Source organism: Corapipo altera, unplaced genomic scaffold, assembly GCF_003945725.1.
Source record: "Corapipo altera isolate COAL_440 unplaced genomic scaffold, ASM394572v1 49, whole genome shotgun sequence".
NCBI classification, from domain to species: Eukaryota; Metazoa; Chordata; class Aves; order Passeriformes; family Pipridae; genus Corapipo; species Corapipo altera.
The window spans coordinates 10,241,663-10,259,470 of record NW_020884879.1 but is presented as its reverse complement, the minus strand read 5'-3'; the positions used below and the strand labels follow the sequence as shown (position 1 = coordinate 10,259,470).

At 40.4% G+C, this 17,808-nt stretch overlaps 1 protein-coding gene across 5 annotated transcripts in view; it reads right to left on the bottom strand.

Annotated features, from left to right (window-relative positions):
* LYN (LYN proto-oncogene, Src family tyrosine kinase) overlaps window positions 1–17,337 on the bottom strand; it is a 51,888-nt gene extending 34,551 nt beyond the window's left edge. For 2 of the 5 annotated variants that reach the window (XM_027638848.1, XM_027638851.1), the window contains exon 1: window positions 17,273–17,337. The gene's annotated coding sequence lies outside the window, so the exon portion shown is untranslated. Of the gene's footprint in view, window positions 1–16,849; window positions 17,025–17,062; window positions 17,141–17,272 lie in introns of those variants that run through there. The other 3 variants (XM_027638849.1, XM_027638852.1, XM_027638850.1) reach the window with 2 other exon arrangements.
* Window positions 17,338–17,808: the final 471 nt, after the last annotated feature.

The window sequence follows — 17,808 nt, the reverse complement described above, 5'->3', positions numbered from 1 at the left end:
ATAGAACTACAACACTGAGTATACAGGCAACTCTATTTATCAAAGAAATATCTGTTCAAAAGATGAATAATCATGTATCTAAACATGAATTCTCTGCACGGCTTAGACTTTTATCGGCTATATACATATGCATTTTAACAGGTACATACATTTGTATTTAACTGAATATGAAGATTAAACTCTTCATTTAAACCACAAATTTCTTATGCACAAGAATAATAAAAAAAATAATCAAGACCCCCAGCTTACTCTGAGTATTGAATGTTGCTCTATATTTAAACTTCTGAACCAAAGAACAGGAAGCAATTGTTTACACCTATATATATAAAAAACTGTTATCACACATGGAGCTTTAAAGCAGTTTAGAGACCAAAGGAGTAAATAGTTTTATTTTTAACACTTTTTTCAAAAATTGAAAATAATATATTTGCTCTCCTTTGTTTTAGGTGTTTCATTCTGACCTTTAATGCCAGTCAGTTTGCTGCTACTTCACAAGTTATAAAGTCAGAGGTAACATAGTGATGTCTTCATCAGATCTAACAACCGAGCACATGAAACTTCTCTGCATTTCCCTCAAGGTCAAAGCAGAAGTGTCTCAAAGTCAGAGTGATCAACTTAGATTAAAACTGCTTGGGAGGAAGAATCATAAGCCCACTCTGCTCAGGGACACAAAAACCTGCTTTCTCAGAAGCCCATCCAATTTTCTACATCACTTAATCAACTGCTCAAGTTTACCATTCCATGAAAAAAATGGGAAAAATCTTAAATTTAAGGAATTAATTTATCTTCCCTGTTACTGCTGACCTCCACTTTATATTGATCTTCTTCCACATCATCTGTAGCACCCAAGTGTTGCACGATCTTCTATACCTCTGTTACTGGACTATGAGAAGGACTACCTCTGAGTGGCCTGTGAAACCTGGGTTCATTTTTGACCCATCATCACATGGCAAAGCAACTGGCAAGTTGCCAACAGAGGAGGAATTTAACTTGAGGTGGTGGAGCTCAGAAAAGGCTGATCAGTACTGCTCTACACATATTTGTGCCAGTGAAGATTTGCTACTAGACCAGAGTGAGAATAAGAGCGACAAAAATAAATAATTTGTGGTTGAGAGTAAAGTGAAAGAACCAAAATGGAGAGTAACTGAACTGAAGTAGATTCCTACTCTTTTTGCATGTCACAAAAATTATTAGTTTTGCCTCTGTTCAGTTTTATTCTTTTACCTGCAATTCACCACATAAATATAAAAAATGTGTGTATATATATATTTATTTAATAATACAATACAGTATTATCTATAGGTACACATTTAAATTTTACTGTAAGACCTGATTGTCTGGTAACTTTCATCTAACTAGACTCATGCAAATACAGAAATCCCGGGTCAGCTTTCATTTTGGGCTTGTTTCACTTCCCACATCTTGTTTTGGCACTTGAGACCAGTTAGGGGAACTTAAGCAGTTTGTTCTTCCCTTGTCTTTCTGCTAAATGGTTATCTGCATCTCACTCAACCCTTGCCTTGTGTATTTTAATATCTTTTTAAATTTAGCTTATTTTCTATAGGTCTGGATCATATAATTTCTATGTTTTCCAAACAGAATTTAGCCCTTATATGATACACATATACATGGCATACACACACACAGACATGGGCACAAATCACCATGTGCTCCCTGCAAAGCATATAAAAAGGAGCATGGATAACCTGAATCTACTCAGTGTTTAACTAGGACAGACTTGTCCTGTGTGGACTGTCATTGCTCCTGTGATATGAGGAGCACTAGCCCAGGTGACAGCATTTTTAAAAAAGGAATAATAATGCGGAATTCTTTTAACTGCTTCAATTTTTTTTTTTGTGGAAAAGGTGAGACAAAGCTAAAATAATATTTTGACATACATATCTATATAAACAGGCAAATAAGAGAAATAAGTAGTGTAACCAACACCACTGTAGTGGAAAAGTCTGCAACAAGCATGTTACTGTAGAATTTCCTCAAAGTTAGTCTCGTTTAAGTCAAACACTGCAAAGGTGCATATCTATCAGAGCAAGATCACATAGCTATCTAGTTTATGACCCATGATCAGAGCAAAGGGCCAAAAATTACTTTCTGGGAAAGGCAGACCTGTTCTGAGCAATGGAATCACATTATACAAGCTCAGAAGCGAGTTTACCACACTCCGTTTTTAGAGAGGTTAATGGGTGATGGTGCAGAAGAACAAAATATTATTGCTGAAAGGTTTCAGAATCTCATTCCACTTGGTTTAGAAGCTGTCTCATAATTCCCAGTCTTAAGCACATTTTGAGGACAATAATGGCATTTAGCCCTTCATCCTCTTGGGAGATTGAGAGGTCACATCTTTTTCAGCCTCTTCTCTAGGCTTTAAAGACCAAACCCTGTCAGTCTTTTTCACTTCCACTGATTATCCTAGCAGCCCTTCTCTACATCTGTTGCACTTTGAACTCATTCTTCTAAGAACAAGAGGCTGGAGCTGGCCAGGTGTTCCAAGATGACTTTCAGCAATGCCTTGAAGCAAATAGTATTATTACTTCTTCCATCTACAGAAATACATTACCAAGATGTATATATATTCCAGAAATTACTTTATTAGTTTCACACTTTCATCACACTAGCCTTTTATAAACATTTGGTGATCCAATAAGACATCTAGGTTTGCCTCATTTTTCATAATGGCAAACTGTTGTCACAGCAGACTTTCACATCTCCAGTGGCATTACCTTACACTCTGATATTAAATTTCTCCCCATTATTTTGCCAGACTATTTGTTCTGCACAATATTCTCAGCCACCTGTGTGTTTCTAATGCCTCTTAATATCACAAGGGGACCCTTATTTTTTCATTGCAAATGAAAGTATTTAAAAAAAGTCTCAATGTAATGCTAATGTAACAGGCAACAGACAGTGGTCCTGCCAAGAGTTTGGGGAAGTGCAGCAGACAGGAACCACAACCCTGTTGAGCTCCTTTCACAATTTCTTCCTTAGCAATTGTGACCAAGACAAATTCTACTTTGGCCATGCTATCTCAGATTAAATTTTATGCTTTCTTATATCAGTCACAGAAAGTATCATCCTATCACCTTCATGCTCCCGAACACTTGCATTCCTACTACAGTTATAAATCCATCACATTTCTACTTCCTCTGCAACACTCAGTTTTAAGCTCTGCACCAGTATTTCTTACCCTCCTCTTCAGAGCCCTGATTCACATTAATGTACAAATATCTCAGTCCAACTAAACCAATCTGGGTTAGCAGACATCTTTCTTGAATCAATTACCAAGCTGACTACTGTTCTCATTGAAATTCTCATTGCCATGTCCTCCACCCTTTGGTAACCTGTTTTCCTTTCCAACATTTGCCTTCATATTGAAATCAGGGGTTAGGACTTTGCAACATTCATAACTCAAGTCCGTTTTCTAATTTAAATACTTCTAAAATAAGAATTCAAATTACAAGAGGGCAAAAAGGTGTGCTGCCATACAACCATAGTGGAAGTGGACTGTGCATTAGAAAATGGAAAGGACCTTAAAGATCATCTAGTTCCAAGCCCCCTGCTGTGAGCAAGGATACCTTCCATAAGACCAGGTTACTTGGAGCCCTGCCCAACTTGGACTAGAACACTTCCAGGGATGGGGCATCCAGAGCTTCACTAGGCAACCTGGTCCAGTGCCTCACCACTCTCAGGGTAAAGAATTTCTTCCTAATATCTAATCTAAACCTACTCTCTTTCAGTTTGAATCCATTTCCCCTTGTCCTGTCACTACATACCCTTGTAAAAAGTCCCTCTGCAGCTCTCTTGTAGGCTCCCTTTAGATACTGGAAGGCTGCTCCAAGGTCTCCCCGGAGCCTTCTCTTCTCTAGGCTGAACAACCCCACCTCAGCCTGTCTTCACAGGAGAGGTCATTCAGCAGAAATCCCCCAACACTTGACGAAAGAACAGTTGACAAAAGAACATAAGGAAACTTTTGGTCAGATAAGATATCTGGATTTGCTGTACTCATGCTGTATTGATGTGTTTCTGGGATAGGCAGAGCCATTCTGAGCAGCACAACTGGATCATAATGAAAATCTTTTCTCCTATACTGTACATTTTTTTTTATTTTGTTTTTACTTACTAGACCAGGTTCTTTAGTGATGCAAGAACCAACATTAATTGGCATATTACTATACTAAACGGCAAATAACTGACTTAAGTTATCATATCTCAAACTTCGAAGTGTGAAGTGATCCAATACAGCTATATAGAAATGAGGTGTGATCAGGGGAGGTTTACAGATTATGTACTTCTCTGCACAGCCTTTGTAAGAGGAGGGCTTTGGTAAAACTAACTGTATTAGTCAAAGTAAACATTTTTCTGTATTCAAGTGACACTAATCCACTTTCCAACCTTTACCTGTCTTGCCTTCAAGTGTCCAGGGAGAGGATAAGTTTATTCAGTGCTCAGATAAATGATACACAATATTTGTTGGAACTCATAAATGACAGCATAACACATATAATAAATATCAACATAGTTGATGACATGAAAGGTAGCTCTAACAGGGATGGGGAGTTTGACCAAGAAAGCAGCATCCTCTACTTTTCTGTAAATCCATTACAGTTTTGTCTAGATTAGTTAAAAGCTTGGTTTCATGCAGGAATAATGGCAGTGGTTAAAAAAAAACAAAACAAATAAAAAGGAAATAAAAATCAGAAAGAAACACTGAGAATAACTAATGTCATTGTGGTGGTATAATAATGTGAAAATGCTTTCAGAAGGATGAAAACAAAATTCTGAAACATTACACTGAAATGAAACCAAATTTGTACAAACTACTGATTCTTGTTTATTTGATTTAAGAAAAAAAATACCAAAACACAATAAAGTTAGTTCACACAAGACTGTAATTTTGTTAACATTGTATAATAGACTTTATATATTATAAAAATGTTTCAGATTCATGTAGTCAGTATTTTTGGCATTAATTGTAAAACAAGTCTTACATTAAACTAACATCTGTTTTCTGACCTTATAATACTCTCTTCATTTTATTACAATCATTTGCCTCAACTGCATCCTCCAGAATTTTGAATCAATATCAACAATGAATTAATTCACTTTGCCAGCCCTCAGGCAACCACATCTTCCATTTCCTCAGCTTTTTTCCACTGCACTATATCTTTTGAAGATAGAGGAAAAGGTCAAATAACATCTTAGTTTGACCTAACAGAATAAATACCTCTATGAAATTCTTGGAAAGGATCATATGACATGGAACAGAAAAACTGTACCAATGTTAACCAACTTAAAGTGAAGGTTCCCAAAATACTTTAAAGACTTAAAAGTGTCATGCAAACTATAAGTAAAAATGTCATTTTCTTGACTCGTAAAAACACTCAGTAATTACAAACAGCAGCTCCATATAACCAAATATGCATTTCCAAAAGAGAATTTGGCCAAACCACTACACTGAAGAGGATCAACATTTTTCCTATTAGGAAGTGTGTCACTCCAGCTAGCAAACCCCAAGGACTATGTCTACATTCCAAGCCGAGTGTATCTATGACTCACATAAATTTTTTTTCAGATTTAAAATTATCATTTTGGCCAATAATGGCAGTGTGCTAAAGTTTCAGTAGTCTAGTATTTGCCCTGAGCTTTACGTATGTCCATGTCTACCACAAGGATGAGGATCCTTCTCTCCTTCCTTTTTAACAACTAGAGCAGTAACTGTGGCATAGGAAAACGAGAAACTACCCTTAAATCAGCAGGGGGTTGGAGTGAGGTCCAGGAGTAGCCCAAAGGTCTTCATTCTCATAACAAATGATGTGACAGAAGGATAGGACAAGCTTCACACTGTTTCTTTGGAGAAAGCAGATCTCGGAACTATCCTTCTTCGCTCCCAGCAGTACTTACCTAGTTCTCTGCCCTCCCCTTCTTCACACACAAACACTTTGCCTCCCAAAACAAGGTGTAGTTGAGAGGAGTGCAACAAGGGCTTCTACATCAGTCCAAAAGGCCTGGTTCATTACCCATGGTGGGTTTACTCAGGTGTTGATTTCAGTACACTGATCAATGTACTTGAAACCAAAGGCACAGCCACACAAACAAACTACCCTAAGGAACAAGTGGCCCTGCATGAGCTACTGTGCAGTACCCCATGTCTGCATTTACCACGTGACATATGAAAGAGAAACAAGAGCTTCTCCTTGTTTACACTGGGACTCAGAAGACAACAAGGGATGAAGCGAGCAACTTGGTAAGGTATAGTAAGTTTGGGGAATCATCACCAGGCTGTTCTCCAACTAGCTCTTCAGCTGAAATCTGTTACTCTGTCTGCCCTCTCCAGAAGGTGCAAAGGAAGGTATATTTGCAGGTAGCAGCTGATACTTGAAACCTTTGTCTCATTCAAGCAAGGGAGCATAATGCTCAACATCCACATGCCTGGACAAATGTATTGACAGGCCACTTATTGAGTGAATATTAATAGCTACTATGACTAAAGGGAGAGGATGGTTATTTATGAATGCAGCCTTCAACTAGTTAAAGATGCTGCTGGCAATAAAGAGTATTTTGCAGGTGTGTTCTCTTGCTTTGAGGTGTGCCTGTAATTCAAACCCATTGCTATAGTGTAAATAGAATGCAAAGATCATGAAGACCTTGAAATTATCACAACATAGAATCATAGAACTGTTAAGGTTGGAAAAGACCTCTGACATCATTGAGTCCAAACCATGTCCCCAAGTGCCACATTTAGAGGTATTTTGAATGCCTCCAGAGATGGAGAGTCTAACACTGCCCTAGGCAGCCTGTTCTAACACCTGATCACTTTTTCAGTTAGGAAATTTTTCCTAATATCCAATCTAAGTCTCCCCTGGCACAAGTTGAGCCAATTTCCTCTTGTTGTTTGGAAGAAGAGACCCATCCCTACTTCATACAACCTTCTTTTCAGTAGTTATAGAGAGTGATAAGGCCTCCCCTGAGCCTCCATTCTCCAGATTAAACAACCTCAGCTCCTTATGCCACTCTTCATCAGATTTATGCTCCAATCCCTTCACCAGCTTCGTTGCTCTTCTCTGGACACACTCCAGCACCTCAATGTCTTTCCTGTAGTGAGGGGCCCAGAACTGAACACAGGACTTGAGGTGCAGCCTCACTGGTGTCATGCACAGGGGGATGATCACTTCTCTGGTCCTGCTGGCCACACTGTTTCAGATACAAGTCAGGATGCCATTGACCTTCTTAGTCACGTGAGCACACTGCTGGCTCACGGTCAGCAGCTGCCACCCAGCACCCCCAGGTCCTTTTCTGCCAGACAGTGCTCCAGCCACATTGCCCCCAGCCTGTAGTGCTGCATGGGGTTGTTGTGACCCAAGGGCAGCACCCGGCATTTGGCCTTGTTGAATCTCATACAATTGGCCTCAACCCATCGATCCAGCCTGTCCAAATCCCTCAACTAGCCAATGAAAGAAAACATGACGGATGGCAGCAAATACACAGCCAGCAAGCCCTGATGAAGGTTTTGAGGGTGGCCTCATAGAAAGTATAACACTTCTCCTTTGGGTTCATCTTCTGTTTTCAGTGTGTTTAATAAAAGAGAGAAATGGGGACCAGAACATTATTGTATTTTAGGTTTTGTTTTGTCAAATTCCACTAACTAGGTAACCAGGGAATAAATCAATTATTATAAACCTACATGGTTTTATGCATTCTACAATTTGCTTTCAATACGGATTACGTCAGTTATGACTAAATCAGTGCAGAATGACTTCTGTGTTAGTGGATCCTAACTATGGCTCCTAATAGCCTAGTCCTTTTGTAACTCATATTACTTTGCACCGTGCTGCATTTATCATCCCGCTCCATCGGTCAGAGAGCTTCTTCAGCTGCTGTCACCTCCATTTTTGAATGTTGATATCTACTCTTGACCAAACTTGCAACTAAAACATAGCATTGGTTATAATAGCATCATCTAATGTCTTGAGCACGTCTAAAGCACTAACATTCACAAAAGAAAAAAAGAATTTTTTTTTTCACTATTTCGAACTCCAATATACACTTTTCTCCAGCAGACTGTATTGTATTTCATTAGCTGTACAGCACTAGATATACACAGAAGAACCCTCCTGAAACACAGGACATTATACTGGGGTATATAACACGGACTCAAGAATGAATTCCATGCTCAGATGAAAATTTGGGGTTAAATCCTTCATGCTGACATGAGCTAACACTCAGAGCTCACTTCCTCCTGGAAGTTTGCAAACCTAGGACAAGTTTTCTTAAGTCACAAGAGGAAGTTGCCACAGTTCTTGAAAAAAAAAATCAGACAGTGTCAAATCTGGTGCCAGTAAATTACACTAGTAGAAATGAAATTCTGTGCCGTTTAATCTTTACAGGGATACTAGAACAACATTCAGCACTAACTGTGTAAGTATCCTTGGGAGGAACCACATTGTCTTGTTCTCACTGATCTTAAGTAGCAGAACCTCCCTTAACTTCAAGGGTGCAAGAATATCCTCCAGGTTCTGGCTCTTCACAAAAGTCTATTCCTAACTTGTTTATTTTACTTAATTTTAAATTCTGTGTTAATTATATTCCTTCAAGGGCACCAATCTAAACCAGGAACGTACCAGTTGATTTCTGGCCCAGCTTAGTAAACTGTTTCAAGCAACTGTTGCAATTTGGTAAACATGCAGAGGCACCAAAGGATATCATCTGAACCAACAGTTTGCTGCAAACATGATAAATAGAACTAAACGAACAATATGATAAGCAATTTTTGAATGTTTTTTACTTGAAGTCCTTGACATTGGGTTTTTTTTTTAAACAGATACAGGTACACTTCACTTAAGTCTACCAAACATATCCAAAGGGACAGCAAAATTTCATCAGTTCAGGTCTGAAAGTCACAATCATACTCTAACTAAAGTCTTGTAAACTACATGTTCAAGCTGGGGTGACAGTAAGAGTGTAAAAAGAAATACGTCATTGAAGGAAATATGTCACTGAATGAACATGAATAAGAATTCACATCCAAGTTTCTAAGCATATTTTTCACATTTGTTGCACATTTGAGCATGAATAAGAAGTTTCTCTAAAGTTAACCAAAATTTAAAATATTTTACATTCTTTCCGTTCTCACAGAGGAGTGAGAGCGAGAATCTGGGAACTCTCTTTGAGGAAGGGTTGTGAATAGCTGGTCTGATAGTTCAGTTGACTGTTCCAGCTTCAAACTTTATAAGGAAGACCTGGAGACCCTTGATTTTAAACACATGTATGTTTTTGCAGATGATCTCCCTCAAGGGCAAGAATGAACATAGTTCACCAAATTACCAGGACAATAGCTGTGCAAGTATACTATTTGATTGAAGTTCTTTTACATTTGGGAGAAGTTATTCTATACTAAATAGAGGATCTCAATAGAGAACTGACTTGAAGAAGCATGTTGCATCTTCTCAACACATTAATTTATTGCATTTTCAAAAACGGACTAATACCTTGACCTCTGCTGCTATTTTGACTTTGCCTGGACATTTCTTGTTTTCACCCTCGAAAAACAACAAACCTTTCTGTATTCATGACATATCATTACTGGATTGCACAGGATTTAGTATTTTCTGTTGCTTCTAGTCCTGCTGAATGGCCAAGAGCCTTGCAGTTGATAGCAGATGAAGATCTAGCAGTTACAACCACAGCCAGTTCCACTGAACCAGGCTCTGATCCTGTAAGTGGCAGCACATAGCTTGCATGACCCCTACAGACTTCGAGAGACTCACATCAGGACTGTCTCCACAAAGGGCAGGACACGGACCCTAAAGAGTAGGCCAGCACACGTGATAATTTTGGCAGATTTAGACTCACGGTAAACCGGAGGTCCATGAATATAATTTTCACATTCATACTACAGACTGGAAGAATTTCACAACACTATTATTACAACCATACTGGCTGCTCATTAAAGTTTTTAACCTCTGTAACTTCATGTATCAGGTATATAGCTCATAGGCAGGACATGTGGTTATACTGTACTTTAAAAAACTATCTTACATTGTGCACAAGCCCATATGTTTATTTGTGACTTCAGCACTCAGAGTCCACACAGCTAACTTTCAAAGTAAGAACTAAGAACAAATCAGTGTTCACAATGGTTATCCAATTTTGTTTCAGGAGGACAGCAATGAGTCCACAACTTACACTTAAATTCCACAGTATTAAGCATTGTGCAAAGAAAATACTTGAAAAAACCAATAAGACTCCTTCATTGTTTGGACATGCACAGGAAGTTTTCAGGACAACACAAAGCATATAATAAAAGGTGCAGGAGAGGAGGCCAAAATCCCTAAGAAGTCAGAATTGGGCTTAATGCTGAGAAATAAATGAAGCAGGAAGACTGCAGAAGCAGAGAGAGAAAATGAGGAAAAACAATCAAATGCAAAGGATGATAACTAATAGAGAGAGCGTATACCCTAGGAAAGCATATATTCTCAGTCAGTATGACAAGATATAGAATCCGTAATAAACAATACAGTCACATCACTGAAACTGTATTCTGTGCTCAAGGGAGAAATCTCTTTCCTGTGTCGTACCATACCATCTTGACATTTTTGCTTATTGCAGGAGTAAGGAAAAGGACCTTTCACCCATCTAACCTAGTCAAATGCATTACAGAAGAGAATACTGTTCTGATCTCTGATTTTAATCAACCACTCAAATGCTGAGCTTTCCATTTTTTTTACACTCGTATCCAATGCCCTCAACGCTGCTTAAATGCTCCATCAAGAGCAGAAGTATCTCACCTAAAGCGTATTCCTCCCACTTGTTCACTCCACCAGCCAAACCTCTTTTCTGCTAGTGCAACTTGCACTGCCTTCTCAAAACTAAGTTTCTTAAGTTTCACTTTCTGTGGGTTCAGTGTACAGCACACCAACACCAAGGAGCACAGCAAGACCCTGGAGCAAGAGCTGTTGTCTTAGCACCACACCCCCACAACACCAAGCCTTAGTTTCTTCTTCAGGCCAGCACACATGCTGGTAAATCCATACTCTGCTTCACTGATCCGTGTTTACACGGAGAGTCAACGCTGGCTCAAAAACCTTTTCCATGTGCCACTACACAGCATAGAAAAACCCGCATGCGACAGAAATGAAACTTGACCAGAGAAGGTCAAACGACATCACAGAAGGGCAGACAAAGGGGCAACAGACAACCCTCACTGACCATTTTCATAGTAGAAACTAACCCATTTCAAGTCAGGTTGAGGTCACCGTTTTAAATCAGATGTGGCAAACAGCAGTAGTCTCTAAGGACAGATTGCACCTACACATAAACTGTACTCTAGATAGAAGAGTCTTGTTGACCATCTACAGAAGTACAAAGCTGCCCTTTACGGAGGCGCAGTCTTCTTAAAACACTTTGAAGACCATGTCAGTACTGCCAGGTTGGTACTCCACCAGACTTCTTCATGAAGCTGAGGTTATATATTTCTGGGCACATATTCCCTAATAAGGTAGCACGAATAGATTACAAATGATAATTGGATTATGAAAGGATTTGAGGCTTACTCTACTGGAAAGGGAAATGAAAATTTCCTACAGACATCTAAACCAAGAGATGAAACAAACAGTTTATACCACTGACAGTCTTGAAGACAAAGCTGGAGAGAAAGAAACAGCAAAATTATGTTGGTAAAATAAAAGAATGATGGGAGAAGCAATAAAGGTAACAGCAGCAGGGAGTACTGCTACAGCGGGGTAAAGACTGAAACATGGGTTTTTCTGGGAAACTGGGGAGAAAAAGCCCCAAACAAACAGCACATTATTACTGATGAAGGCATTTGAAGTAGTATGGGTCTAGGACCTTTTCAGAAACACTGGCAAGCATTGTGGCAGAGGGATGGGAACTGCTTCCAAGGAAATTTAGCAGGGGATTTTCAGAAGAGACAAGTTCTACTGGTCAGGCTTAGTGGAAATACTGCTATCTACTGCGTGCCTAGCAGAAACTATCTATCAGGCCATCTACATCCCAAGAGAAATGGGCTTAGTGTTCACTTCAGTATGGCTTGGTGCTCCTCCACTGGTGTCAGGACAGTGGCTGCAATCTCTCTTGAAGCCAATCCAAATACAGCTGGACAGAAAAAGGAAGACAAAGTGCCACACCAGCAATACAGCAGAAGAATTGCTTAAAAGGCAAGTTTTCCTACATCCCTCGTGGTCTGTTATGCTTCTCTCTAGCCTTTGCACAGTTTAGCAGATCTTTTGCAATGGTAGGTCTGAAGTTACAAAAATGTACTTTCAATCCCATTTGCACATTCTGCTACGCCACAACAGCACATTCAAATGACTCTCGCAATGTATTTTGAACAAGTTGCACATAAAACATCCAATATAGGATTTCCTCTTTCTCCTGCCCATCCCCTTCCTGTGTGTTTACCAAAAACTTTCACTTCCTCAGTGACACTGACACCAGCTCTGGCAACCACTTAAGGCTGGTTCTCCAGCTCTTGTCCACCCAGACCTGAATCACACATACCCCAGGGCATTTAGCACTTACTGAAGGGTTTTAAAAATCTCATCAAAACGGCTGGTAAGGCTGAGGCTGCCCTGCAGAAAACCATTTTGTCTCCACTACACCTAATGAATGTAAGCTTCACAATACTGGCAGTGGATACTCAAGCAAGCAATTTCGATACATTCAATAGATGTGGTACTATCCAGACCTTTCCCTACTCAGTTGATACCACCAGGAAATATTTTCTTTGTCTGAATAAAGTAAAATCTAGTCATAGGTCAGACCTACTGATTTATAAATGTGCTATCATTACACAGGAATTCACTCAGATATATTCTTTAGCTTTTGATATTAATTTTGTTCTAAGCCCCTAGTACAGTCATATGTGGAAAGAACAAACCTGCTTAGCAGACAAATATACTTCTGCACTAACACCTGAGATAAAACCTGAGTAATTAATAAAAAAAAAAATTATTGAACAGGTTTGTATGAACCTATATACAAACTAATGAAGGAAACATGAAAGGCAAAGCAATATATTGTAGATGCCACATCAAAAAGCTGACTTAACAGATTGTTTTTGTTGATGAACTTCCTGAAACAGCTTTCTGTTAAACCAACAAAGGAATAGTTAAAAACACATCTCAGAGGGAATCCATTCCCTCCAAACTTTTATCATTTCCACACTTAGAGCAGCCTGCTAAACCAGAGAAAACAGCAAAAATTACCATTCCAGAAGAGTAGCTGCATCCCATACTTCAGCCCCTGTGGTGAGCTATCACATTTTCCAGTCTAAGACTGTACTATTTCCTAGCACAGCTGGCCTTTGCAAATTAAAGTAGCAATTTCTACAACATATCAGTCACAGGAAGAAGTAGCCTCGTGCCTCATGCAGCAGAGACCATAGAGGAAGAAGGACACTTTGTTCAGACTGTTTATCATTTGGGTCCTTTGAACTGAAGAAGTAAGAAACGACACTGCGCAAACAGAGGAACCAGTTGTAGATACTTAAGATGCCAGCAGTTTGAAAAAGATAGGTGACACTGACCTAATGGAGAGCAATTGCTGGCCTGAATGGTACTAATCTACACTTTTTTCCCTTCAGAGAAATGAGATCTAACCATTACCCCCTCCACCCTTCCCTGGTCTTGTCCTTCTCTCCCAGCAAAGTGTTACTACCAAAATACCCTCTCTCTTCTGATGTTTGGCTGACAAAAATAACTGATCTATTTACCTCTGTGAGTATTTCTTTAGGGCATACAACAAATACAAGTATCTCATAAATATTTGGAGGAAATGCGTCCAGGACAAGAATAATCCTGTCTTAGCATTTTGTTCCATGAACCCACATTTTTCAGGAAAGATGCTGAACACAAATGTGAGTGATTCAGTCTCGGAAATTACAGCATTTAATGACAATGTCAACAGGAAATGTATTTGAATCAGGCAAAAATAAATATGAAAGCACAGACCTTTCCATCCTTCCCTGAAGGACAATGAAGTTTAAACTAGGAACAGTCACACTAAGGACAGTTACATTGCATTTGTCTTTTATCAGTAGATGCTAATTTCTTTGAGAACGTACCATTACTGTTTATAGGGCAGCAGTCTCCTCCTATATATGCGTCACTAAAGACTGTTTTCATACTAATGTAATTTTACATTTTTTATCTACATAGTTTCCTGTGGTATGGCTTAGCAAGTCTCTAAGCCTTTCTCTCTATACCATCTGTAGCACTCCTGCACCCTCATGAAAGATGGGAGAGAAATAAATGGGAAAAAAAGGAAATAGGAATATGATCTGCAGGAGAAAAATCCCAATTCTCAGCTGGGCAACTGCTGCTTCTACAGAATAAAGCTGTTCTTCTGATGGAAATCCTAAAGTGGTAAAATTATGATAAATACTACTTAACAGAATCACATGGTTTGGTGTAATTATTTACACACTCGGCTCCATAGCTTCAAAAGGAAGTATCACCCCCCACATACAAAGCTCATACAATCCTCAGGATCCCTGGCCCATGGATTCTCCTCCTATCCCTTGCATTAGCACATGACAGCTCACGTCCTTCAGGGATCACTATTGCTGCAGAGGTACACCTCTGTGTACAGCCATGCTACTACAGTAGAGTGCTAGAAATCCTAGTCTACACCTAATGCCCACCCCATGCCTTTATTTATTTATTCATTCATGCCCTATCTACTTGTCTTCTGCATTCATTTAGTTTTGCAAAGGGCTCCCTAAACCCCAACAGTGAAGAAATAAAGTCGCTCAGTCCCTCAGAATATGCACATATGGAAAGGAGGAGAGACCTCATACCCTCCCCAGATCACCTAGCCCTTTGACAATAATAAAAATTGGTTCATGGTCAACATGTGTTCATCCCAAAACCTCAAAGATTCCCATTAAGATTCCAAGTAACGTATAGGCACACAAACATCTCCTTTATGTGACAGAAATAGAATCACATCTGAGATTAAAGAAAGCAATTCTTAAACTTTCCCAAATAACTACGTGGAGGTCAAATGTTGCTCCCTGATGTGTACCACAAGAAGGGTCAGATGTAGCGTCTCTGGTCTTTTGAGATACCGCACTGAAGATCAGGTACTAAGCTGATCTTAACCGAAGTCCAAGTCCAGGAGGACTTTGGACTTTTTTTCACTGCCTGTTTTAGGAATTGCTTCCTGCAAGACTTGCTGTTCTATGATGCCATTAAGCTTACAGGAGTCAATAAGGTCATAAGAAGATAGGTTACTTCAAGTACACAGATAAATTGTAAGGGGGAAGTATTATGAAATAGTTACTTGTACATTCATAAATACTTATATATTCATAAATACATGCAAGGAATAATTTCACATTTATAGAAACTCTCTTAAAAGGGTAACATTAAATCCCAGAATACTAAACATTTTAAAGGGAACGGGGTTTAACTTTGTACTGGAAAGTTTCACAATTCATTGCCTTGTCAGAAAGAGTCATTGCACAACTCCACTGGTCAAGGGACTTATAAGAAAAGGCCTAAACTTTACCTTGTCCTCTGTATATTTATTTAGGAAAAAACCCTTATTTACTCAAAAATAGAGAAAAGACTAGCTTCAAATCTGCCAGCTGCTGTACAAAGATGATCATTCTGTACCATCATGGTTAAAAAAATAATATATCTCAACAACACATAATTAAAATAGATTTTTATATTATTAAATCAAGGATTCTTTTCTAACTACTCTGTAGCTCACAAAGCTGAAATAGAGAAAGAAATGCTATAAATCTCAGAAGAGATCTACAGAATGAGAAATCTATTGATCTCAGAGTTCATTAATTTCAATCATTGCCCAAGATTTCATAATATCCTAATAACAGTATCTAACTGATTTTTAGCCTGTTGCTACTTTTTCAGAGAAAACTACTAATTTTTTCTCATCCATACTTTGAGTGTTGTTGATAGTACCTATTAAAAAGATAAAAAGTCTTGACACATAAAAGATAAGTAACACGTACTCTGCCCTCAGTGCTGAGTGGGAAAGAATTCACACAAACACAATTTGACTATCCTTTTGGTAAAACTGAGCTACATTTCCCCAACATAGTTTTGTAATTTCTCAACACATATCTTCCGCTTTTTGTTTTAGCAACTCTACAATGATATTATGATGAGTTCAGACTTATCGACGTGGCACTTGTACTTTACAAATACTTGCAACTAACATTAATATTTCTAAATTACAAAAGTATTACAGTAGTTTTATGGGATCAAGCTAAAAAAATGTAATTTCCAATTTGTATTGCAATGTGCTAAAATACATTAAGATTGATCAGACTGTTTCTCTTTTTTCAAAGGTGGGAACTAAAGGCAGGGGATGGTATATTGATTAGGAGTTTCAGATGAAACCAGCTTTGTGCTCCCTATGTATACCCACAGGAATATGATCTGGTTAAACAAGTTTTAAATGTTAATCCCTTTGGTCTTTAGTGCCAACAGAAGGGAGGAAGGCAACAGGAGTTCTTGCTAAGGCATTCACTGCAAACACTAGAAAGATGCAATTTCAACAGCAACTCTTTACTGCTTTACTGAAGGTATGACATCAGCTCCTAAACTCAAATTGCTAGAAGAAAACTCCTCTAGATCATTCCTTAGGCACACAGTACCATTACAATAGTAGTCTGGAGGAAACACCATGCACCAAACATCACAATACCATTTTCTCATCTGTCCTTTAATTCGAAGCACATTTGAACGTACAGTTAAGAGGAAGCAGCTTTAGCTTGGAAGACAGATCAGGAATTACTCTAATAGAAAAAAACAGTGTAACAAGGGATACTCAAGAGCCACCTCACCTCAGCCAAGGCTATCGCTCTGGCTTGAAACGCCGACTGCAGACTATGATCAGCTAATTTCACACGCTTCCCGGCACGAAACAGCCCGAAAGCTCCCGAGCCCTCCAGACCACAGCAGAAGACAGGCAAAGGGGTATGAGATAAACCATGCTTCTGAGAAAGATTATTTTATCCCCAATGCAGTATTTCCCTTAAGACCCCATCCAGTCCTACCGGGAAGGTCGGGCGGCAGCGGCACCTCCTCGCGGGGGCAGGAGCGAGGGTAACCCTCCCGGAAAGCGCCTGGTACTCCCGTACCGTGCCGGGGCGGGGGCACGGAGGCAGCGGGGCGGGCACCCCCCGCTCCTGCCCGCAGCACCCCGCGGGTGAGGCGGGGAGAGCCGGCACCGCTGCCCCTCGCCGCTCCCGGGGGAAGGCACTTACTTTCCCTGGTGCGCAAGTTGAGCGGTAGCGAGGGAACTCCGCGGTGAGCGCCGGGGTGCGGAGCGGGGGGTCCCGGCGCGCTGCTCTGGGCGTGCGGGCGGGGCGCGGCGCTCCTGCCCCGCCGGCCGGGAGAGGGGAACGGCCGGGCAGGAGCCTCGCCCGGCCCGCGGTTGGCTCACGGCCCGCCGGGTGACTTCCTGCTGCCGCGGCACATTTGCATGCGGGGCTGCGAGGGGAGAGCGCGGAGAGGGGCAGAGCGGGGGGCGGCCCCGGCCCGGGCTCGGCGGCTCCGGGCGGGGAGGCAGGCGCTGCTCCTCCGGCTGGAGAAGGGAGCGCCGCGCGGAGGGGGGGGCTGTGATGGGGACGAGGTGGGGCAAGGGATGCGGGGTATGCCCCCGCCGCGCTGCCGCTGGGGAGCGAGCGCCTGTGTGCCCCAGAGCCAACTTCGTGAGGGAAGCGACCCTCCGCTAAAAGTTACAGCTAAATAAAACGGCGTTAGTCTGAGAGACAAAACAGAAAAGGCTGTCTTGTTCAAC